The 25,828-nt window shown below is 43.5% G+C and overlaps 1 protein-coding gene across 1 annotated transcript in view; it reads right to left on the reverse strand.

Annotated features, from left to right (window-relative positions):
* LOC117512957 (forkhead box protein J3-like) overlaps positions 1 to 25,566 on the reverse strand; it is a 231,636-nt gene extending 206,070 nt beyond the window's left edge. Inside the window, exon 1 of the mRNA XM_034173202.1 lies at positions 25,363 to 25,566. The gene's annotated coding sequence lies outside the window, so the exon portion shown is untranslated. The remainder of the gene's footprint in view (positions 1 to 25,362) is intronic.
* Between the last annotated feature and the right edge of the window lie 262 nt (positions 25,567 to 25,828).

Consider the following 25,828-nt stretch of genomic DNA (forward strand, 5'->3'; position numbering starts at 1 on the left):
TAAAAAGGACTGTTACTTTATTGACAGCCCTCGTAAAGGAAAATAAATTGAAAACTGAAATAGATTTTTTTTATTCACTCATTTTTCATGCATTCTTTATGTGTTTGTGATCCTTGAATTTACCCAGCAGCCCCTGCGGCGCTTAAAGTGAAACTGGTTTATCATAATCTGACACTGTATTCTGATGTGGCCGCGTCCAAATCAGTACTAAAAGTTATTGGCTATCTGTAATAACGATACATTTTTTTAGCACTTTATCAGTTTAGTGTCATAAAAGATAACTTTTCAGTTATCGGATTAATGGTTATCGAAGATAACTTTTTGGTTCGCTGTGCCCACCACTGTGTATCTGTAAATTTATGTTTATTATAGATGTAATAATTGTTCAGATGCCCTGCACACAATGACATGCAATGACACGCAATGTTTTGGAATAGGTTGCGCAATGTGCACGGCTAGTTCAAGCAAGTGGCCCAAATTAATGCGTGCCAGAAATTTTGAACATTTCAAAATTTTCTTTGCGCACTGGCACACTGCCGCACACAGTTCATGCCCAGTTTATAACGGGTTTACTCATCAGCACGCCAGACTGTGTGCCAGTGCGGGGATCAAATTTGTGCCAAGTGTCAAGGTGCCTTCAGAGTGCACATCCCAGGAACACGCAACAAGCACGTGGGTCAAGTCACAGGTGATCTCTAAACCACACGCACTTCCTCCTGTAGACGCCGTTAGAAGGAAAAGACGATATTCATCGTGGAATTCCTCCCAGCTAAAAAATGAGCTGTAATTCTGCAACATGTTACAAAAATAAATAGACATCACAATGTTTGGATTTTGGTAGAAACTAACATTTGTCCATTTTGTGAAATCTCAAAGGCCGGGCAGCTTTAAGTGTTAATATTCAAAAAAGGAATTACACCTTTAAAATTTGTGGTTTAAAAACTGAATAATAATAATAATAATAATAAAAAAAAGAAGAGCAAAGGGTAAGGCACACTTACGAACAACGATGAAAAAAAAATAATTCCAAACATTCCACATCTATCGCTCTTGGAGTGTGAGCGGCTTGTGAGTGATTGAATGCATTCACCCATTAGACTTTGTAGCTGTGATGCTCTCACTCAGCTGTATGCATCACTAACAGCTAACAGCCTCCCGCTGCTAGAAGGTTTTTAGACCGAGAGAGGCTTTACAGTTCTGCATTTTAATAGACAACTTTGAATGGAGTGACGGGGGGGAGGAGGGAGCCCAAGGAAATGGGCATCAAAATATTTTCAGAGGAAAATGAAGTAATGACAAAATACCCACCCGGAGCGTCAAGGACTGTCTGGCAAGGGTAAGGCTAATGTGTCAAAAGAAAGTCTGTAGGCACGCTGAGCGTCAACACGTCTATAGAGAGTGGGCCTTTCAAAGAGAAGGAGGAAAAGGTCCAAAAAGAAGCACTGAATATCTTAATTACTTTCTGCTTCACTCTGAGCAAACATACCCCTGAAAAGGTCCAATTATTAGATATCAAGGCAAATCAGCTGCCCTTATGGCATCTGCTCGCTCATCCCTCAATGGCGAGGGGTTAAGCAATTATCGTCAGATACCGTTTACTTGCTCTCAAAGGCAACCTGGAGCCACATCAATGGTGTTTGGCATCTCAAACTGAGAAGTGTTTTGTGGCCTTTGACTTTTTTCTTCTTTTTTTTTTTCTTTTTAAAGCCAAGCATCAGGCAGAATAATGCTTCAAAGGGAAAATAAGACGTGGGGAATAATAACTTATCCACGACTGACCAACACTTTCAGCAGCTGCTATCTGGTAGCTCACCGGAATCTCAGCGGAATCAGAAAAGCATCGAATTCCACCATTTTTCTCAGGTATGAAAGAAAAGCTTGTTGAAAGATGGATCGGAGAGAAAAGCAAAAGCCGTGAATCCCCTCAACGTCTTGGATGAAATATTTACCTCACTAACCCCCACACGGAACACAACACCTGCAAACAGCTGCCAAGGATGAGGGAGTTCGCAACCCTGCAGACTTACCGCCCGCTGCAGAAGAGGAAAAAAGCAATCGCAATTCCAGACTCTGACAACTGCAAAGTTAAAAAGGCGTTTTTTGGGGGGTTTTTTTGTCATAAATAAAACATAGGAGTGCGGCATTTCGGCAAACTCCCACAATGACAGATCCCAAGAGGGAGAGACGGGATGCTGTTTGTGAACTCGCGCTCTGCACAGTTGGAGCGGGGCTATAGCACTGAGTCACCACGAATCCAGCTATATCCCCACATCCAGCCCTCTTCAGCGCGGACGACGACTCTTTAAAAATTCATTAATTTACAGCGAAAATAGATTAAAGCACCCAACTGCACCGAGCTAAAAAGTTTGGCTTGTGGAAAGCATTAATAATGGAAGTGAGGCTCCAAAACCTCGAGGCCCCGCCTGGGAGGCGCCACTCCGGCTTTGTGGCGCTTTATAATGGAGAGTAATTTACATTTTTTAGAAGTAGCACAGTTTTTTGATGGTTGTTTATAATTGCATTGTTTTGTATGCAAAATGGCGAACAATTGCAGCTCATTAAAACGTAACCAGCGCGGTGCAACAATGCTCGCAGCTTGTGCAAGACACCAGCTTCACAGCAGATACTCTGCAGTGAACGCTCGCCGCCGCCGCCGCCACTGTGCCCCAGCCCTTTAAAAATGATCACCCACAATTTTATCTTTTACATCTTACCCTCTTTCATATCATAGCTGTGTTTTCCTAACAGGATCAAAGTGGATTTTGACAAGATAAAATGATTTTCTGCATTAAGGACGCCGCACAAATTAAAGTGACTGGAAGCACTCAGACAAGTTAAAGGTACTTAAAAACAGAGGACATCTGTCAAACTCTTCTTCTTTTCAACCACATGACAGACGGGTGAAGTACACGGAGTCGTCCCGACATTAACAAACAGCTTGGGGGGGATTACAATTAAAGGAGCATGATGGTTGCAACAATGAATGTAAAAGTCTGCCACCTACTGGACAGTTAGTGGATGCTGGATAAATTATCAAAAACCTACAAAGAACTGTGGAACTCATATAATTTTTTCCTCTAAACATTTAACTAGCAGCCACTGGGAGAGACGCGATGCCCTCTGCCCAGTTAACAAGCTAGCAGCTACGAGGAGAGACGCGATGCCCTCTGCCCAGTTAACAAGCTAGCAGCTACAAGGAGAGACGCGATGCCCTCTGCCCAGTTAACAAGTTGGCAATTACAAGGAGAGATGCAATGTCTGTTACCTAGTTAACGAGCTAGCAGCCACTGGGAGAGACACGATGCCCTCCACCCAGTTAACCAACATGGGGAGAGACACGCTCTGCCCAGTTAACGAGCTAGCAACTACGAGCAGAGACGCGATGCCCTCTGCCCAGTTAACAAGCTAGCAGCTACAAAGAGAGACGCGATGCCCTCGCCCAGTTAACAAGCTAGCAGCTACAAGGACAGACGCAATGCCCTCGCCCAGTTAACAAGCTAGCAGCTACACTGAGAGACGCGATGCCCTCCACCCAGTTAACGAGCTACCAGCTACGAAGAGAGACGCGATGCCCTCTGACCAGATAACAAACATGGGGAGAGACAGAATGCGCTCTGCCCAGTTAACAAGTTAGCAATTACAAGGAGAGACGCAATGTATGTCACCCAGTTAACGAGCTAGCAGCCACTGGGAGAGACACAATGCCCTCCACCCAGTTAACCAACATGGGGAGAGACACGATGCGTTCCGCCCAGTTAACGAGCTAGCAACTACGAGGACAGACGCGATGCCCTCTGCCCTGTTAACAAGCTAGCAGTTACAAAGAGAGACGCGATGCCCTCCGCCCAGTTAACAAGCTAGCAGCTACAAGGAGAGACATGATGCCCTCCGCCCAGTTAACAAGCTAGCAGCTACAAGGAGAGACACGATCCCCTCTGCCCAGTTAACAAGCTAGCAGCTACAAGGAGAGACACGATGCACTCCACCCAGTTAACGAGCTACCAGCTACGAAGAGAGACGCGATGCCCTCTGCCCAGTTAACAAACATGGGGAGAGACACGATGCGCTCTGCCCAGTTAACAAGTTAGTAATTACAAGGAGAGATGCAATGTCTGTCACCCAGTTAACGAGCTAGCAGCCACTGGGAGAGACACGATGCCCTCCACCCAGTTAACCAACATGGGGAGAGACGTGATGCCCTCTGCCCAGTTAACAAGCTAGCAGCTACGAGGAGAGACGTGATGCCCTCTGCCCAGTTAACGAGCTAGCAACTACGCGGAGAGATGCGATGCCCTCTACCCAGTTAACAAGCTAGTAACTACGAGGAGAGACACGATTCCCTCCATCCAGTTAACAAGCTAGCAACTACGCATAGAGATGCGATGCCCTCCACCCAGTTACCAAGCTAGTAACTATGCAGAGAGACATGATGCCCTCCACCCAGTCAACAAGCTAGCAACTACGAGTAGAAACGTGATGCCCTCTGCCCAGTTAACAAGCTAGCAACTACGAGGAGAGATGTGATGCCCTCAGCCCAGTTAACGAACTAGCAGCTACGCAGAGAGATGCGATGCCCTCTACCCAGTTAACGAGCTAGTAACTACGAGGAGAGACACAATTCCCTCCATCCAGTTAACAAGCTAGCAACTACGCAGAGAGACACGATGCCCTCCACCCAGCTAGCAAGCTAGTAACTACACAGAGAGACACGATGCCCTCCACCCAGTTAGCAAGCTAGTAACTATGCGGAGAGACATGATGCCCTCCACCCAGTCAGCAAGCTAGCAACTACGAGGAGAGACGCGATTCCCTCTGCCCAGTTAACAAGCTAGCAGCTACGAGGAGAGACGCGATGCCCTCTGCCCAGTTAATGAGCTAGCAACTACGAGGAGAGACGTAATGCCCTCTGCCCAGTTAACGAACTAGCAGCTACGTGGAGAGATGCGATGCCCTCTACCCAGTTAACAAGCTAGTAACTACGAGCAGAGACGCGATTCCCTCCAGCCAGTTAACAAGATAGCAACTACGCAGAGAGATGCGATGCCCTCCACCCAGTTAGCAAGCTAGTAACTACGCAGAGAGACACGATGCCCTCCACCCAGTTAGCAAGCTAGTAACTATGCGTAGAGACATGATGCCCTCCACCCAGTCAACAAGCTAGCAGCTACAAGGAGAGACGCGATCCCCTCTGCCCAGTTAACAAGTTAGCAATTACAAGGAGAGATGCAATGTCTGTCACCCAGTCAACAAGCTAGCAACTAGGGGGAAAGACACAACGCCCTCGGCCCAGTTAATGAGCTAGCAACTACACAGAGAGACACGATGCGCTCCGCCCAAAACACTTCAGTAATGGTTTCAGTAATGCTGTGTGTTACTCATTACAATCAGGATGCAGGGATTTACAGTACTTAAAAGCATACATAAATTAACACTGACAGCGCCTAATATATTTGCAATATTTGTAACGTCATGATCCATAGATCACCATTATGATCTTGATACATTCACATGCTATTTTTCCCCCCATGAAAAATGCTGCTAAAAATGAATCCACATATTTCAGTGCTCCACTTTTGAAAAATGCACTTCTTGAACCCCCAGGACAGAAAATCACAATAAAATCGATTTTTGAGTGCAATTCATTTTTATTTTATAATTCATTTTTATTTAGTTATTAATAAATACAAAAATAATAAAATTAAAATGTAATAAATTCAATATACCATACTGGGTCAAACACAGGACCATCATTTATTCCAAGATGTTGATTCTGTTGGGGATTATTTGTAAAAGTACCTCAAACATAAAATAATGTTGGCTGAAAATAATGATGCCAAAGCACTTCAATTCAACAAGTAGCCAAATCCACAAAAAAGGTCCATTTGTAAATTATTGTATTGTTTGTATTGTATATTTATTGGAATTTATCAATAAAAATTTCTAATGATCTCCAATAGACTGGCGGTCTGTCTTGAGTGTGCCCCGCCTCTCGCCCAGCGACCACTGGGATAGACTCCGCCCCCCGTCCCTGTAACCATTACCGCGACTAAGCAGATTTAGAAAACAAATGGAAACTCCAGAGAAATGGCCTTTTGACCATTTTGAATTCCGTTCAGACAAGAAATAAATAAAGAAATAAATCATGACGGTCCCTTGGGCAAGGCCCTTAATTCTTAAGTTGCCACTGAGTGCCGTGCACAGCAACACACTGATATCAGTGTGTGTGCGTGAATGTAAGCAACCATTTTAAAGTACTTTGAGCATCTGCATCAGATGGAAAAGTGCTATATAAAAACAGTCTCTATCTATCTATATGTGTGTGTTTAATAGGGCCGCAGCCTGGCGATCAACAGCCTGGTGATCAACAGCACAGGTCAACTGACAAACAGATGTGCACTAATAATGACAATAACGCTGCGGCCAATATTTAGACAAGCGGTTAAGGAAGGGAGGAGGGAAAAAAAAGCAGATGCTTGTTTACAACTGAACTGTCTTGAGAGAAACACACATTTTTTAATTGTAACTTGTGACAAGTTCGGTGCATTAACTTGCATTTTTGCTTTAATGAGGTGACAAATAATTCTTGGCAAACACCGAGAAGAAAAACTGCCTGGCCGCCGCTCCACATGAAGTCGCTGACAAACACTACGTTAGAAACTGTGATAAAAACACACAAGGATACAACATCCATGACAGATTCATGCACGGCGTTCATCTTCCTCAAAGAAGCTGAAATCCGCGCAGCTGATCCATAAATAGCCCTTAATTCAACTTTCAAAAAGCCATTACGCCGCTCGTTCCTTTGCAGCGCATTTGCTGACATTGACGATAATTACAACGACCTTTTCGATGATAAAACACAAATCAGTAAAACGTTATGAGGGTTCCTTCTCCTGGCGTTTCATGTGATTCTGCATAACGTTTTAATGAGGTATTTAGGGGTCTATGAGTGATCTACTGAGAAAGTCTACAATGGCAATCAGCAGCGAGTGTGGCAGCTGTTGAGCAATTAAAAAGCTAAATTACCCTCAATCAACACCATTTACAAGCGCAAGTAAATCTCAGAGCAAATAATGATGAGAGAAATCTGTTCAGACAGCTCTCATCTTGATAGAAATTAGAGGCGCATCCAAATCAGGAGAAGGGTTCGCTCGAAAAAAAAAAAAAAAACGCCTCGCCGTTGCCCACAAACACCCACCTCCCCTTGTCTGGGCCTTTTTACAGACACATGATGAAAGGTAATGACGGCTTTACAGCGCAAGATAGTCACCGCTCTCATCCACACACACCCCCCACCCCACCCCACTCCACCCCCGGGCAGATGTGGTCTTTTGACAGAAACAGACGATATTCATTTGGTCCACTTGAAGCAGCCTGTGGATGAAATCCACAATGGCCGAACATATCTGCTCCATTATTCAATTCAGCTAACTAGACCATAGACTGTACATATACCAGACAAAGCCTATGTGATGTCACCCGTATGTTTTCGACAGAGATCCAGAACAGCCTATAGCTCGTCGTTGCCATGTTGATGTCAGTGGAAGCACAGATTCTGGCTATGTCACGGTGACCTCATTCATGCATAAAGAGGTGGCCTGTGGATGGTTCAATGCGTGATAAAAGAAACCTAACCACCTAAGCCAACAGGCTAACCTAGTTCTGGTTGATTATTAAATTATACTAGTGCGTTGAGTGGGTAGCTGACATTTTTCAACTGCAGTAATAAATTATGCAAAGTTTCTATAATGATTTGGAATGATGTCTGAGTCCAGAATGTAATTACCAACGGCCATTGTCCAGTGTTGTTACGTAATAGCCATAATTTCTACAAAAATATTAGTCCTACCAACATTCTGTTTTGGCGGTGTTCATCCTTGACCCAAAATACATAATCATACCAAACAGTAAATGTCAGCTCTCCCCAGTTTCTCCGTGATCAAAGATACATGCAGGCATACATGCACACAGAGAAAACTTGGCTTTTAATATATAGTTTTTGGAGATTGCATGGGGGTTGTTGCCGCTTATTTTCTCACTGATTGTGCATTTGGCAGCACAGGGACTTAGTGGTTAGCACTGTTGCCTCACAGCAAGAAGTTCATGGGTTTGATTCCCACCTGAGGCCTTTCTGTGTAGAGTTTGCATGTTCTCCCAGTGTTTGCGTGGGGTTCCTCCGGGTGCTCTGGCTTCCTCCCACATTTAAAGGCATGCAGGCGCGGTGGATTGGAAACTTTATAATTGTCCAGGTCTCCCTTGCAAAAGAGATTTCGATCTCAAAGGGACTAACCTGGTTAAATAAAGGTTAAATTAAAAAGGACCTAATAGATGAAGCTTCTGACAGGTGTTATCTGGTTACAAAAACAGTGTTTTTAGTTTTAGACATGTTTATTTCTCTTGTAAGACACGAGTTTCACTACATGCAAATATTGCAGGAGGATGTCTTAGATGTTGTGTTAGTATGTTTCACCACACAACAAACCAGATTATTCCAGGTGTTTGTAATAACATGTTAAACACAACAGACACACAACTCCCCCACAACAGCTAGCGGCAACATCGAGTGGACAAGTTGAGTATTCAGAGAGGTGGAGACACTAGGCTCAGCATCTGTCACTCAAAGTGACCACACCCACAAATATACATAAATTTCTGTTTTAAAACATATTAAACTAGAAAGTTAGAAAAAAAATTACACTCCTACACAGTTGTCATGAAGTAGGAAACTACTGAGTAAAGGTGAGAATATTTCAATATCTCACAATTCGAGTTAGTATTTAGTTTATATAGCGCCAAACCACAACGAAGCTGCCTCAAGGCGCATTACACAGGTAAGACCTAACCTTACCAACCCCCAGAGCAAGAACACGGGTGACAGTGGTAAGAAAAAAAAATCCCTCTGATGATATTGAGGAAGAAACCTCAAGCAGACCAGACTCAAAGGGGTGACCCTCTGCTTGGGCCATGCTACCAAAAAGGTTTACAATACAGAACATAACAGCAAGAACAATTGATAAGTGTCCATGCAGGCTCCCAGTCCACTGTCGGGGGGGGGGGGGGGGGGGGGGTCATTGAGATACTCAGTGGATCTGTTCCTGCAGTAGAGTTTGTTCTGCATCCGTTACAGAAACCATCTAATCCAGCACGTGGATCTAGCCACATCTCGGACAGAGAGAAAAAGAAAACAGAATCAGATGGTCAGAAAAATTGCACTTAAAGTATAATTCTTCAGCATTAAGCAACAGGAAAGTAGAAGAAACACTAAGGTGATCGCCGGACACTAGCCCTAAGCTTTGCTAGCAGACCCAGACTTGAGATAAAGATGAGGCCGAGACCCACTCTGTTTAATAATTAAATTAATATTAAAGGGTAAAAAGCATAACAACATACTATGCCAGTATGCTAGCCATACGAAAGGGAAAATAAGTGCGTCTTAAGTCTGGATTTGAAAGTCTCTACAGAATCTGACTGTTTTATTGATGCAGAGAGATCATTCCACAGAACAGGGACACGATAAGAGAAAGCTCTATGACCCACAGACTTTTTATTCACCCTAGGGACACAAAGTAATCCTGCATGTTGAGACGGCAAATCCGGGCCAGTACGTAGGGTTTAATTAGGTCATCTAAGTAAGGAGGTGCCGGTCCATGAATAATTTTATAGGATAGTAGGAGAACCTTAAAATCTGATCTCACTGGGACAGGAAGCAAGTGAAGAGGCGCCAAAATGGGTGTAATGTTGTCAAACTTTCTGCTTCCTGTCAAAAGTCTGGCAGCAGCATTCTGAACCAACTGGAGACCCCTAATGCTAGACTGTGGTAAACCAGAAAATAGAACATTGCAGTGGTGAAAGTAGATGAGTTTAAATATTTGGGGTCAACTGTTCAAAGTAATGGAGAGTGCAGCAAAGAGGTGAAGAAGAGAGTGCAGGCAGGGTGGAGTGGGTGGAGAAAGGTGGCAGGAATGATTTGTGACCGAAGAATATCAGCAAGAGTGAAGGGGAAAGTTTAGAAAACAGTAGTGAGACCAGCTATGTTGTACGGTTTAGAGACGGTGTCACTAACAAAAAGGCAGGAGGCAGAGCTGGAGGTGGCAGAGCTGAAGATGCTGAAATTCTCTTTGGGAGTGACAAGAATGGACAAGATTAGGAATGAACATATCAGAGGAACAGCTCAGGTGGGACGGTTTGGAGACAAAGTCAGAGAGGTGACATTGAGATGGTTTGGACATGTGCAGAGGAGGGACCCAGGGTATATAGGGAGAAGGATGCTGAGGATGGAGCCACCAGGCAGGAGGAGAAGAGGGAGGCCAAAGAGGAGGTTTATGGATGTGCTGAGAGAGGACGTGCAGGTGGTTGGTGTGACAGAGGAAGATACAGAGGACAGGGTGAGATGGAAACGATTGATCTGCTGTGGCGCCCCCTAACGGGAACAGCCGAAAGACAAAGAAGAAGAAGAAAGTGAGTGAGTATATGAGAAATTGTTTAACAGCTGGACATGTTCCAACTTGTCCTTAAGGCTTCCAACGGAGGTGTTTTTCCTGTGGCGGAGCGTCGCGGCGGCTGCGAGCCGACGCTGCAATCCGTCCGCACGTCTTGCATTAAAAAAAAATCTCCTTTAACAGTGGAATATCCGGATAAAATGCTGAAACCGACTTCTTCTGAAACTTCTCTGTTCTCTCACGACATCCTGGATCAATAGAGCCTGAAATGTGGAGGTTTTCAGCTTGAAACAGGCTGACGACGGCGCCTGAGAGCGCTGCACGATGTCTCGCTCCGTGGGAAGTCCTTAAAGCGACAGTATCACCTCAAAATCTCTCATCAGCTGTTAAAATTTTCACCGAAAACCAGCTTAATTTTTCGAACCGTGTCCACTTCGATGTGTCTCACAGGTTTAGAAAAAATTTTGATCAAACAAAGCGCCAGTCTCTCAGCAACTTCTCAGACAAAGGAATTCCGACGAGGGGCTGGACGACTCCTCCCACAAGGAGTGCTCACAGGCGAATGACGTCACTGACAGGTGTGGAAAAACTCACGCATGCGCACGAGGGTTCAAGCATGTCTGACGTAAAAACATATGAATGAAATCCATATAGTTTTTGAAAAAAATAAAAAGGACCTATACTTTATTGACAGACCTCGTAAAACATGAGTGTTTGTAATAAATTGGTGGCGTTGTCTTCCTCAACACGCATGCAGCACAGTCGGGGATGATGATGCAACACAAATGTGGATCGGTAGGCTTTTACTTTTTAGGTTCTTATTTTGGAAGAAAAAGGTAAAATAACCCATTCTATTTATTCTTCCAAACTGCCCTATGGAAGCCTAGAATATCACACAACAGCAATGACATTTAGGGCAGTGAGGAGAAACTGAAGCAAAAGAGATGTTATTTTTAAAAAATGAATTTTAAAGTTTTGAATCGATTTTGAATCGTTCAGGATATCGTGATTCTGACATGAACAGATTTTACAGAAACCAAAACAGCTTTTTTTTTTCTACCGCACTGCAAAGTTGGACATTTTAACATGGAGTTCAATGGGAACATGTTCACTTTTTGAGCCAGCCTCCGCTGGCCAGTCAAGGAACTGCAACTTTTTCTTCTTCCTGTAGGGCTTCATCTGAGACCATCGAAGTTTACCGCTGGTGTGTTACCATACTGACCTAAATATAGCACAGTGTTCTATTCTTGGAACTACACCTTAAAGCCAGAGGGCCACAACAATTTCACTAAACTGGCAAAATTTAGTTTCTACTGAAATCCAAGCATTGTAATGTCAGTTTATTTTAGAAACGTCTTGTAAAACTACAGCTCAGTTTAATTGAAAAGAAAGTCCCTTCGGCTGCTCCCTTGTTTGCACTTGGGGTCGCCACAGCAAATCCAAGGTGGATCTGCATGTTGAATTGGCACAAGTTTTACGCCGGATGCCCTTCCTGACGCAACTCCACATTACATGGACAAATGTGGCAGGGGTGGGATTTGAACCCGGAACCTTCTGAACTGAAACCAAGCGCATTAACCACTTGGCCACCACCCCTGCTACAGCTCAGTTTAATTAAGAGAACATATTTATCTGGGGGGAATTCCATAATGTATATTGTCTTTTAAAGGCCACCTGCAGAAGGACATGCGTGTGTGTGCTGCCATGAGCTTTTGAAAAGACCAGAAGTTACATTTGACCTCAGCTGATGCGAACGCATGTAGTGTGCACGGTGATGTCCTTGAGATGTCCTGTAAATCACTTCAGAGGTGTTATCTGATTACAAAAACAGTGTTTTAGTTTTAGAAGTGTTTTTTTTTTTTACACAATATATGAGACATATGTTAGATTTACACAAAAACGCAGTGGTTTTGGAGCGTTTTCTGGCATGCTGGATTAGCAGCCAGAGAGAGACCAGCCAGTGACATCACAGTGCCTCTCTACATCAGGCTGGATGGTCAGAAATTGCTGGACACAAATGTACGGCTCGAACAAACAGCTCTGGTTTTTAGAAGACTTTACTGTCGTGGATAGCAGAGGTCAGTACACAAGTAGGCAGTCAAAGAAAAACAGCAGTACAAAAATCATCAGGCAAAAAGGCTTGGTCGAGGCAACAGGCTGGAGGTCAGGAACACACAAGGAGGCAGGCAGGACTATGGAACGCAGGTACAGAGCTGAAATGAAGGGACAAGGCACGACAAAGTGGCAAGGGACTAACACACTCAGTGAGCTTATATAACCCCAGGTGATAATCAGCAAATCAGAAACAGGTGTGGATTCAAAAGCACCAGAACAGGGGCATGGCCAAAGAGAGGGACACACCCATCACCAAGAACCAAGAGAAAGACAAGAGAAGCAGAGACAGACAGACCCAAGCAGAAAAACCGAGCAAGATAATAAACAAACAAAACCCAATGAAATATGAAAAATAACAAACATATCAAAAGAAAGAAATAAAAACAGATAACCAAACAAAACTCAAACCCTGACACCCTATTCTGACTGGCTGTCATCGTGTCCTTCCCAGGATCCCTCGCACAATCTGTGAAAGCCCTCACGTGATCTATGATGTCACTGTCATCTGTAGACTGTAGCTCAAAGTCGGCTATTCTTTTGAAAATTGACCCTTCAGGGGAACTTTTTATTACTTTTTTTAATCAACACAAATTTTGATTGCACTGGCAATATCATATGATGAATCCCCTATTTAAAGGATAATAAATAAAACTCTACTGGTGCCAAAGAAAATTATTTTCTGCTTTAAATCTGTAAAAGCTTAGTGGCCCTAGACCTTTAATAATATGTCTTATATTTGCAGATATGTCATCCACAACAGCAGGTGGCTCCAAACACCCATCAAATAAGTGAGCCCCTCTGTGTGTCTTTGACTTCTTGCCAGCTACAATTTACACTCATGGTCCCAAATGATTCTCTGCATTTTAATACCATAATCACTTATCTACTGAACTTTAACAACATCAACACAAGAACCACAAGATAACATTCACCTACAATAAATCATCCTCAGGGTTCTCACCAGCGCAGTTGAGCATAGGGGGCCCCTATGCTGTGATTTGGATCCCCTAGGCTTTTATGTTTTTTTCTCTCCTTTGTTAAAGGACATGTCGCATGTTATTTAACATCCCAGTTAACACCATAAAGTGGCGCTCAAAATGCAGGAAATAGTGTTTCAAAGGGTTAAAAATTAAAAAAAAAAAAATTCTGGGGGGGGATGTCCCTGGACTCTCCTACAATAAATACTCATCCCTACAACACCAGTCACATGGCTTTGCCCCGCTAAGTTCCCCCCTATGCTGTGAAAAAATCCTGGTGAAAACCCTGATTGTTTACAGTTCACCCAGGGTACAGCCATCCTGCTTTGTGTACACCTGAACCCATCAGATCTCAGAAGTGGAGCGGAGTAGGTCCTGATGAGTACTTGGCAGGGAGACCGCCTGTGAAGACCAGGAGCCATGTGTGCTCCTCCATGTAGAACTGGAGTTGTGCCAGAAAGAAAGGGCCCAAGCGGTGTAAAACTTGTGCCAAATCCCAATGCAGATTGGTAATCAATCAGCTATGGTGACCCAGAACAACCAGATGCAGATGAAAGAGAAACATTTTACAGTTCATAACGAGAACATCAGAATCACACCACATCGTGCACCTTTTGCTTACACCTGTTTCTGTTTTAGACTAGACTCTGAAACAATGGCCATTCATGCACATTACACAAAAACTCTTCATTGGGTTTGTTTAGGGCCATTAACATACTCAACATTTTATTAAAGCCTTTTAAAATCCCTTCACACAAATCTGTGAGGACATTTTGGACACTTAACCGCCTGAAAAATTTTCAGAGTATGCCTCTGATATTATGAATTAAGCAAGTCGTGAGCATGTGTACAACGTCCCAACTGTGGCAAATTGACTGAGATGACTATACTACAATGCAGTACTCTTTTCAAACAGCCTTTAAACAGATTTTTTTCCCAATGTTTTTAATGTCTTAGGAAAAAAGGGAGAGTTGTCTTATAATCTTGGTTACCGTATTTTCCGGACTATAAGTCGCACTTTTTTACATGTTTTGGCCGGGGGTGCGACCTATACTCCGGTGCGACTTATAAATGAAAAATATACCGGTAGGATCTCAATTAATTTACTGTAACAAAACAATTTTACGTGACAAAGTCGATCTATGTTTTAAAATGGCCACCAGAAAAGGAAATGCAATGCATCATGGACACTGTAGTATGACGGCCATCCTATAGTTCACGCTGGTCGCGATAACCAATCAGAGAACAGAACTTTGGATGCGTATTCCTCACCTCACCCACAGCGTGTGAAGCTGACGAACACGGTGCTTGCTGTTATTCCGGCATGGCGAACAGAACAGCTTCAACCCTTGGATATCAATGTGAGCAGAGTGTTTAAGTTGACGCTGAGAGCTGCGTGGCAGCATTGGGTGAGCGACGGCGGAGGATTAGCGTGTGCACTTGGAAGGAGCTGGCGTCGATGATTGTGAAAAGCGTTTGAAGCAGACGAACATGGTGTTATTCCGGGACGGCTAACAAGACAGCTTCAACCCTTGGATATCAGTGTGAGCAGAGTTGACGCTGAGAGCTGCATGGGAGCACTGAGCGACGGCGGAGGATTAGCGTCTGCACTTGGAAGGAGCTGGATCGACACCGCTGGGAGGTCATGAGCTGCGCAGGTAGGTGCTGCATGGTTCGGCTCGCAATGTGGTCCGCAAAATACAAACATATCCGTAGGTAAAATGCAGCTCACGAGAGGGCACTCGAGGCTTGTGTGACTGTTCCTGCGACTTCTGACTACCATAGAAAAATAAAAATTTTAATGTTACTGATAACATAACAAGACAACGGAGAAGGCCCGAAAAAATGCCACCAAAAAGAAAATCATACTCTGCAGATTACAAGTTGCGACTGGTGAAATATGCATCCGAAAACGGTAGCGGTCACAATATTATCATCTGAACTTTTCATGTTAACATACCTGTATGTCCATGGGACTTATAGTCCAGTGGACCTTATTTATGGTTTATTTTTCTTTATAATGGATAAAGTGGCTGGTGCGACTTATACTCCGGTGCGACTTATTTATGGTTTGTTTTTCTTTATAATGGATAAAGTGGCTGGTGCGACTTATACTCCGGTGCGACTTATAGTCCGGAAAATACGGTATCTTATATTCAGGCTGATACAGCATTTATTCCAACAAAAACGGGAAAAATATCTAACATTTCAGGGTTGTTCTTTTCAAAAATTTAAATTCAGAAACTAACTAATTGAACTAAGAAACATAAAACATCAAAAACCACATAATACACAAACATTATGGTGACTATTTATACTTTGCCCCAGCTGAAAGAATAAGATATGACTCAGTTCACTGTTGGTTCTGTTCTGAATGATCCAAGCATTATGTTGGACTTTGTTTGAAGTCTCCTTTTCTCCCCAAACATGGCAAACCTTGTCCGGGTCAAACGCGCGATCTTGCCAACTGGAAATACTCCATCTAGTTTTGGCAAGGGGTGGCACCCGAGGTAGAGCATACAGGAGATAGAACAAAATGCAGAAGGTGCACTGTGGGAGTATCTCTAGCTGTTCCTGGAGAATGTCTGATTACTTTGACATTGGACCTTACAGAGATGAATTTGTTGTATCGCCAGTTAGCGTTACTTCTTCACTCTCGAATGACTGACTGCTCTAATTTCATGCCAGCTGCGTGATATAATCGTCATCAACACACATTCTCACTTGCTTTGAATCTCCAGACATCAACGTGCATTATTCATACGTCTGCTCAGTCAGACGGCACACGCAGTTTGTAACAGAGAGCTGCCAGGTTAGAGTCCGTTTAGGGTCCGATCCAACTGAATTGGACATTTGAATTCTCACAGGGAAGCTCCTCCAGGTAACATCTGGAAAAGTTCAGGGCTCCACTGCATGTATGATGGAACCATTCCATCCAGCAGGGGGGGCAAAGGAACTGTCTCAGAATGCGTTTTCTCACACCTTGACCACATGGCAACCAAACTTTCCCCATACGATCTTTTTCTTTGTCATTTTCAAAAGGTGTCCCAGAAAAATGTCACGGATTCCAGAAATATCCGCATCCACAAGAAGCCACGGAAAAACAACTGAAAACACTGCAGTAGATATGCAAGGCCTGCATGTGGTGCTGTAAGGTTCCCACAAAAAAGGGAGAAGATGTGGAGCATGCACATACGAAGACAAACTTCTGCTTGGGGTCACAATGGATCGACTACACAAGAGAATGTTGATGAGGAATCAGTCACTCTACATACTCTACGTACATCTATCTTTAGGGTTAAACCCTAAAATGATAGAATATCATAACAACTTCCCCTCAAAATTTCCTGATCCAAAGCAACGCCTTCACATTTCACTTGGTCCAATCAACCGTCTAAAATTCAACATCACTGGATCTAAATGAGAGCAACAGGAATTTCTCAAAATGAAAAGCTGGAGCCAAAGAAGAGACACAATTTGTGCCAAAAAAAATGATTTCAATGTTTACCCATCATTAAATAGTGGCTGTTAAAGTTTGTGATTTGATACACCAATCTATTAAGGATGGTGCACCTACAATGTTGCGTTGATATCAAACACCGTGTTTGGACACTTGGAGAGTTTGGTTTCATTATCATCGAACGTAGAACATCCAAGTGTCTCGAGTGCCTTCTGGCTGGATAACATGGGTTTTGCTGCGCTACTATAAAGCTGCATCTGGTGAAGAACACCAGCAGTGGTTTGGATGGCGGCCTGCTAAGTAGATATTATACCATCGTTCTTCCATTTCTTAATGATTGACATAACAGGGCTTTGGGAGATACTCAGTCACTTGGGCTTTTAACTGTATCCATGTACTGACTTGAGCTTTTCAACCACTTTTGTAAAGGACTTCTTGTGTTTTTCTGTCTTTTTGGACCATTCAGATGGAGATGTATTTACATGACAACCTTTGAAAACCCTTTGATTAAACATAGTTCATCTCCATTTATATTCCTGTTGTAAGGAAAAAAGACAAAACACCACAACAACAATCTGTCTCAGTGGAGACCAGCACTGCCTTGATGTCGAGAAGGCTAAGGTAAGCAGCTAACCATATAACTGGTTGTTTTAAAAGGCTTCTTTAAATTTCATAAGCGAAGCATGTACTTGCACCTCTGCAGTGGTCCTGACAAGAAGCTGTTTACTGTTTTAAGTATTTCTCATACAATCACATTATGTAGCAGGTTAAGCCCAATTTATGCTACTCTGTATCAGCCACTCCGTAGCCACACAGAGCCCTCTGTGCCATTGTGAAACCCCACTGAGCCCCTTTCCATAACCTGATGTGCACCTCCAAAAAAGTATAACTACATGTTGAGAAGACACAGGCTGTGATTGGTCTGCTATCTAACTTATTCCCAGAATGACTTTCCCGGCCACAGATGTCATGTGATAGTAAGCCAGGGTCCACAAAAAAATGGCATGCCTCCTACTGTTCTGGTGATGAATTGCATTGCAACACTCACCAGTGCATTAATCCCGATGGAGAACTTTGAAAGGTTCACGACTGGGTTGAAGCGATTGCATGACCACGGAGTTATGGAGTAGCTGAAGCATATAAAGGCCTTCAGCCCGTGACGATGTTTACATTCTAGCATCAAAACTGTACCAGCCCAAGTTGTTGACTTGAGTGAAAAACTGAGCCCAAAAACATACCGCAGGTTGTTATTGGGCTCAGTTTTGGGCAGAAAACTGTCAGATTTCCCCTTTAATACAGTCACCTCATACCAAGAAGGTTCAGGTTTCCAACCCCAACCTAGGGCTTCCTCCTTTTGGACCTGGGCAAATCCGGTTGTTAAGTGTGATGTAACGCATCATTTGATTTTCAACTTCTGAGTCCAAACAAAAAAGGCGTGCTGTCATTAACATTGAGAACTGCACTGAGACGCTCTGATCAGGCTGCACTTAAACCGTTGCACACGGACAACAGCATTAACATCGCAACATAAAACTCTTTGTATATTGCACCTAAAACTCTCCTGGATATATTAACTGGGTTTTTAGACATTGTTATTGTATTTGTTTTATGTAAAAATGCCAGAAGCTCAGGTCATTTCTCCGTTATTTTCAATGGGAGTTGCTGTGAGCTGCGATCGCTTCCTGTTCATGTCGTTCGGAGGAAAAGTGAAGTTTGCACTTTAACATCCTGTTAATTGTCCTTTACAACACTGTTTGTCCTCTCTGTTCCAGAGTAATATGTATAAGATGTCTGAAATTCAGTTTGCATTTATTAAATTCCATGCAGGTTAAAATCTGCTGCCTTAACATTCACACTAGAAGCTTCTCCCCCTTCTTCTCTCTGAAGCGTGACCTCGAACTCAGATTTCCGCTTGTATTCCAACTCAAAAATATGGAATTTCAAAAAACTTGCATGTTGAGTTTCTGTTCTTGCTGTTCCGGAGCACAGCGGTGTTTTTCTGTATCTGTTAGCTGTTTAATCTGCGCAGTTAGATTGGTCTAGTTATCTAGATTACGATTTGTTTCCCAGTGTAACCTTTACGTGCCTTAACTAAAGCACTCCTTCTGCTGAATCACCTCTAAATTATTTACACATTATTCACTTTGCGTGTTTTTAGGAATCCGCTAGCTTAGCGTAGCTACTAGCTCTTAGCCGATTTAGCATGGCGGCTTCTCCTGTCTCTCCCGCACTTTTCTGCTCTGGGTGTGAAATGTTTAGTTATTCCTCGGCCTCCTTTAGCAGTAATGGTACTTGTAATAAGTGTAGCTTATTCGTAGCTTTGGAGGCCAGGCTGGGCGAATTGGAGACTCGGCTCCGCACCGTGGAAAATTCTACAGCTAGCCAGGCCCCTGTAGTCGGTGCGGACCAAGGTAGCTTAGCCGCCGTTAGTTCCCCCCTGGCAGATTCCCGAGCAGCCGGGAAAGCAGGCCGACTGGGTGACTGTGAGGAGGAAGCGTAGCCCTAAACAGAAGCCCCGTGTACACCGCCAACCCGTTCACATCTCTAACCGTTTTTCCCCACTCGACGACACACCCGCCGAGGATCAAACTCTGGTTATTGGCGACTCTGTTTTGAGAAATGTGAAGTTAGCGACACCAGCAACCATAGTCAATTGTCTTCCGGGGGCCAGAGCAGGCGACATTGAAGGAAATTTGAAACTGCTGGCTAAGGCTAAGCGTAAATTTGGTAAGATTGTAATTCACGTCGGCAGTAATGACACCCGGTTACGCCAATCGGAGGTCACTAAAATTAACATTAAATCGGTGTGTAACTTTGCAAAAACAATGTCGGACTCTGTAGTTTCTCTGGACCCCTCCCCAATCGGACCGGGAGTGACATGTTTAGCCGCATGTTCTCCTTGAATTGCTGGCTGTCTGAGTGGTGTCCAAAAATGAGGTGGGCTTCATAGATAATTGGCAAAGCTTCTGGGGAAAACCTGGTCTTGTTAGGAGAGACGGCATCCATCCCACTTTGGATGGAGCAGCTCTCATTTCTAGAAATCTGGCCAATTTTCTTAAATCCTCCAAACCGTGACTATCCAGGGTTGGGACCAGGAAGCAGAGTTGTAGTCTTACACACCTCTCTGCAGCTTCTCTCCCCCTGCCATCCCCTCATTACCCCATCCCCGTAGAGACGGTGCCTGCTCCCAGACTACCAATAACCAGCAAAAATCTATTTAAGCATAAAAATTCAAAAAGAAAAAATAATATAGCACCTTCAACTGCACCACAGACTAAAACAGTTAAATGTGGTCTATTAAACATTAGGTCTCTCTCTTCTAAGTCCCTGTTGGTAAATGATATAATAATTGATCAACATATTGATTTATTCTGCCTAACAGAAACCTGGTTACAGCAGGATGAATATGTTAGTTTAAATGAGTCAACACCCCCGAGTCACACTAACTGTCAGAATGCTCGTAGCACGGGCCGGGGTGGAGGATTAGCAGCAATCTTCCATTCCAGCTTATTAATTAATCCAAAACCCAGACAGAGCTTTAATTCATTTGAAAGCTTGTCTCTTAGTCTTGTCCATCCAAATTGGAAGTCCCAAAAACCAGTTTTATTTGTTATTATCTATCGTCCACCTGGTCGTTACTGTGAGTTTTTCTGTGAATTTTCAGACCTTTTGACTGACTTAGTGCTTAGCTCAGATAAGATAATTATAGTGGGCGATTTTAACATCCACACAGATGCTGAGAATGACAGCCTCAACACTGCATTTAATCTATTATTAGACTCTATTGGCTTTGCTCAAAAGTAAATGAGTCCACCCACCACTTTAATCATATCTTAGATCTTGTTCTGACTTATGGTATGGAAATAGAAGACTTAACAGTATTCCCTGAAAACTCCCTTCTGTCTGATCATTTCTTAATAACATTTACATTTACTCTGATGGACTACCCAGCAGTGGGGAATAAGTTTCATTACACTAGAAGTCTTTCAGAAAGCGCTGTAACTAGGTTTAAGGATATGATTCCTTCTTTATGTTCTCTAATGCCATATACCAACACAGTGCAGAGTAGCTACCTAAACTCTGTAAGGGAGATAGAGTATCTCGTCAATAGTTTTACATCCTCATTGAAGACAACTTTGGATGCTGTAGCTCCTCTGAAAAAGAGAGCTTTAAATCAGAAGTGTCTGACTCCGTGGTATAACTCACAAACTCGTAGCTTAACGCAGTTAACCCGTAAGTTGGAGAGGAAATGGCGTCTCACTAATTTAGAAGATCTTCACTTAGCCTGGAAAAAGAGTCTGTTGCTCTATAAAAAAGCCCTCCGTAAAGCTAGGACATCTTTCTACTCATCACTAATTGAAGAAAATAAGAACAACCCCAGGTTTCTTTTCAGCACTGTAGCCAGGCTGACAAGAGTCAGAGCTCTATTGAGCTGAGTATTCCATTAACTTTAACTAGTAATGACTTCATGACTTTCTTTGCTAACAAAATTTTAACTATTAGAGAAAAAATTACTCATAACCATCCCAAAGACGTATCGTTATCTTTGGCTGCTTTCAGTGATGCCGGTATTTGGTTAGACTCTTTCTCTCCGATTGTTCTGTCTGAGTTATTCTCATTAGTTACTTCATCCAAACCATCAACATGTTTATTAGACCCCATTCCTACCAGGCTGCTCAAGGAAGCCCTACCATTATTTAATGCTTCGATCTTAAATATGATCAATCTATCTTTGTTAGTTGGCTATGTACCACAGGCTTTTAAGGTGGCAGTAATTAAACCATTACTTAAAAGCCATCACTTGACCCAGCTATCTTAGCTAACTATAGGCCAATCTCCAACCTTCCTTTTCTCTCAAAAATTCTTGAAAGGGTAGTTGTAAAACAGCTAACTGATCATCTGCAGAGGAATGGTCTATTTGAAGAGTTTCAGTCAGGTTTTAGAATTCATCATAGTACAGAAACAGCATTAGTGAAGGTTACAAATGATCTTCTTATGGCCTCGGACAGTGGACTCATCTCTGCGCTTGTTCTGTTAGACCTCAGTGCTGCTTTTGATACTGTTGACCATAAAATTTTATTACAGAGATTAGAGCATGCCATAGGTATTAAAGGCACTGCGCTGCGGTGGTTTGAATCATATTTGTCTAATAGATTACAATTTGTTCATGTAAATGGGGAATCTTCTTCACAGACTAAAGTTAATTATGGAGTTCCACAAGGTTCTGTGCTAGGACCAATTTTATTCACTTTGTACATGCTTCCCTTGGGCAGTATTATTAGACGGTATTGCTTAAATTTTCATTGTTACGCAGATGATACCCAGCTTTATCTATCCATGAAGCCAGAGGACACACACCAATTAGCTAAACTGCAGGATTGTCTTACAGACATAAAGACATGGATGACCTCTAATTTCCTGCTTTTAAACTCAGATAAAACTGAAGTTATTGTACTTGGCCCCACAAATCTTAGAAACATGGTGTCTAACCAGATCCTTACTCTGGATGGCATTACCCTGACCTCTAGTAATACTGTGAGAAATCTTGGAGTCATTTTTGATCAGGATATGTCATTCAAAGCGCATATTAAACAAATATGTAGGACTGCTTTTTTGCATTTACGCAATATCTCTAAAATCAGAAAGGTCTTGTCTCAGAGTGATGCTGAAAAACTAATTCATGCATTTATTTCCTCTAGGCTGGACTATTGTAATTCATTATTATCAGGTTGTCCTAAAAGTTCCCTAAAAAGCCTTCAGTTAATTCAAAATGCTGCAGCTAGAGTACTGACGGGGACTAGAAGGAGAGAGCATATCTCACCCATATTGGCCTCTCTTCATTGGCTTCCTGTTAATTCTAGAATAGAATTTAAAATTCTTCTTCTTACTTATAAGGTTTTGAATAATCAGGTCCCATCTTATCTTAGGGACCTCGTAGTACCATATCACCCCAATAGAGCGCTTCGCTCTCAGACTGCAGGCTTACTTGTAGTTCCTAGGGTTTGTAAGAGTAGAATGGGAGGCAGAGCCTTCAGCTTTCAGGCTCCTCTCCTGTGGAACCAGCTCCCAATTCAGATCAGGGAGACAGACACCCTCTCTACTTTTAAGATTAGGCTTAAAACTTTCCTTTTTGCTAAAGCTTATAGTTAGGGCTGGATCAGGTGACCCTGAACCATCCCTTAGTTATGCTGCTATAGACGTAGACTGCTGGGGGGTTCCTATGATGCACTGTTTCTTTCTCTTTTTGCTCTGTATGCACCACTCTGCATTTAATCATTAGTGATCGATCTCTGCTCCCCTCCACAGCATGTCTTTTTCCTGGTTCTCTCCCTCAGCCCCAACCAGTCCCAGCAGAAGACTGCCCCTCCCTGAGCCTGGTTCTGCTGGAGGTTTCTTCCTGTTTAAAAGGGAGTTTTTCCTTCCCACTGTAGCCAAGTGCTTGCTCACAGGGGGTCGTTTTGACCGTTGGGGTTTTACATAATTATTGTATGGCCTTGCCTTACAATATAAAGCGCCTTGGGGCAACTGTTTGTTGTGATTTGGCGCTATATAAAAAAAATTGATTGATTGATTGATTGAGGTTCCACTACAATTGTCTACATTGTTTTGTTTGGACCCGGAAACAGATTCATCACGTGATGCTTTACGTCAGACCTTAACAACAGGAATATGCAAAAGGAAGCTGGTGATTTCCCAAATTCCACGAGACCTCAGTTCCTTCCCCTCGTTTTTCCCTGCCATCTGATAGACCAGAGATACAGAATCGCACTCTGTCCATCAGTGTACATGTGTCAATTTGTCGCATTTCGCTGTTCATTTCATTCCACTGTTTTTATGCTAAGAAGTTCTCAAGTTTGGAAAACTTAGTGGGAATAGTCCCATCATTCTTCCCATCAAGCTTCAGTCTGCAGCACCTCCAGCAGTCTACCACCACCAATGGGTCAAATGTGGAGGTGTGTTTATGCAGGTGTGCGTAACGTATGAACCCCATGACCAAAAAACATACACGTTTGGTTTCCTCAGATCAATAAACCCTGCAAAGTCATTTATGACTATACTGGATATTTTGGATTCTTAATATTCCCACAATAATTAGACAGTTGATCTTGAGACCAAGATTCAAAATTCCATCTCCATGACAGCACAATTACTCAAAACGATCATCTGTCACCGTCAACCGAATTCAGTGTTGAAGCCATCAAATAAGACGTGAGGTCATATGAACCATTTGTTAGGAGGTGTAACAAAATGTAGTGACCTCCAGGGGGCGCTGTTCGTCCCGCCTCATTCCTGTTTGCAGTTATGTTCATACATATTAAAGCTTCAGTTCATATTTCTGTGAAGACCTTGATGTAAAATTCATTGTAAGAACATCATCTCCAACCTGAACCGCTTTGCTTTTTTTTTGTAGTCAGGAGGAGGTTTGACTGAATGTCGGGATGTGATGGAAGGATGCTCTCTCTCTCTCTCTCTCTCTCTCTCTCTCTCTCTCTCTCTCTCTCTCTCTCTCTCTCTCTCTCTCTCTCTCTCTCTCTCTCTCTCTCTCTCTCTCTCTCTCTCTCTCTCTCTCTCTCTCTCTCTCTCTCCTCTCTCTCTCTCTCTCTCTCTCTCTCTCTCTCTCTCTCTCTCTCTCTCTCTCTCTCTCTCTCTCTCTCTCTCTCCTCTCTCTCTCTCTCTCTCTCTCTCTCTCTCCTCTCTCTCTCTCTCTCTCTCTCTCTCTCTCTCTCTCTCTCTCTCTCTCTCTCTCTCTCTCTCTCTCTCTCTCTCTCTCTCTCTCTCTCTCTCTCTCTCTCTCTCTCTCTCTCTCTCTCTCTCTCTCTCTCTCTCTCTCTCTCTCTCTCTCTCTCTCTCTCTCTCTCTCTCTCTCTCTCTCTCTCTCTCTCTCTCCTCCACCACCAGTTGCCGCCTTCTGGTGAATCACTCCTGCTCTCAGCAACAAATCAACTTTTTTTTTACTTTTCCTCAAATTTTGCATTTCCAGATGTTGCAGCCCCGAACATGAACACTGGTTCGTCTCGGTTTTTGGTTTCCTGGCCGGCCACCAAAAAAAAAAAAAGAGAAGAGAGAGAGAAGTGGAATTTAACTCTGCGGGGTGTCATTTTAACACTGTGGGCCAAATGCGTGAGAGACGAGCGTGCACGCTGACCTGTGTGCGTGAACATCCCGGCCTCTTTTTTTTTCCTTAAATTGCACTTTCTTGCACGGATGCGTGCAGAACTTGTAGAAGTTGACTTCACGCGACCCGCTAATGAAGAAAAACGTCTTTTAAATCAGAATGCACAATAAAAATACACCAGCAGGCGGACCCGGTAAATTAGTATTTAATCGCAAATCCCTGTGTACGAGCTGCACTTCTTCTCGGAACACTCACCGCGTCGGCGGAACCGGACCGGGACTCAGTCCGCGCTCCTTCTGGAGCTCCAGACGAAAGGTCCCCTCGCAGACAAAAACGCTCCGGCGGTGCCCCGCTGCTGCTGCTGCCGCTGCGGCTCCACGCGCGGCGCTGCGGGCGTTAAAGTGACCGCGGCTCCGGTCATCAGACTGTCCTGGGGGCGCACCGGGACTCGACCCCGCTGTCCGCGTTCGCGCTCCGCCAGACCAAGAACCCAGCAGCTGTGCGCACGGCTCCGCTGCACGGCGGCGAAACCGCCGGAACTACTTCCAACAGCAGCCGGAGCACGAAGAAGATGAATTCATGCACCACAATAGGAAAAAATGAAATCAGCTCCGTTTAAATAGTTCCCCGTGTCACTGTGAACGGGATTTGATTTACCTGCCGTAATTAGAACACATAATAGGATACTAATGCAAATAAGACTGATAATGATGATTACTAC

This window comes from Thalassophryne amazonica, chromosome 6, assembly GCF_902500255.1.
Source record: "Thalassophryne amazonica chromosome 6, fThaAma1.1, whole genome shotgun sequence".
Lineage (NCBI taxonomy): Eukaryota > Metazoa > Chordata > Actinopteri > Batrachoidiformes > Batrachoididae > Thalassophryne > Thalassophryne amazonica.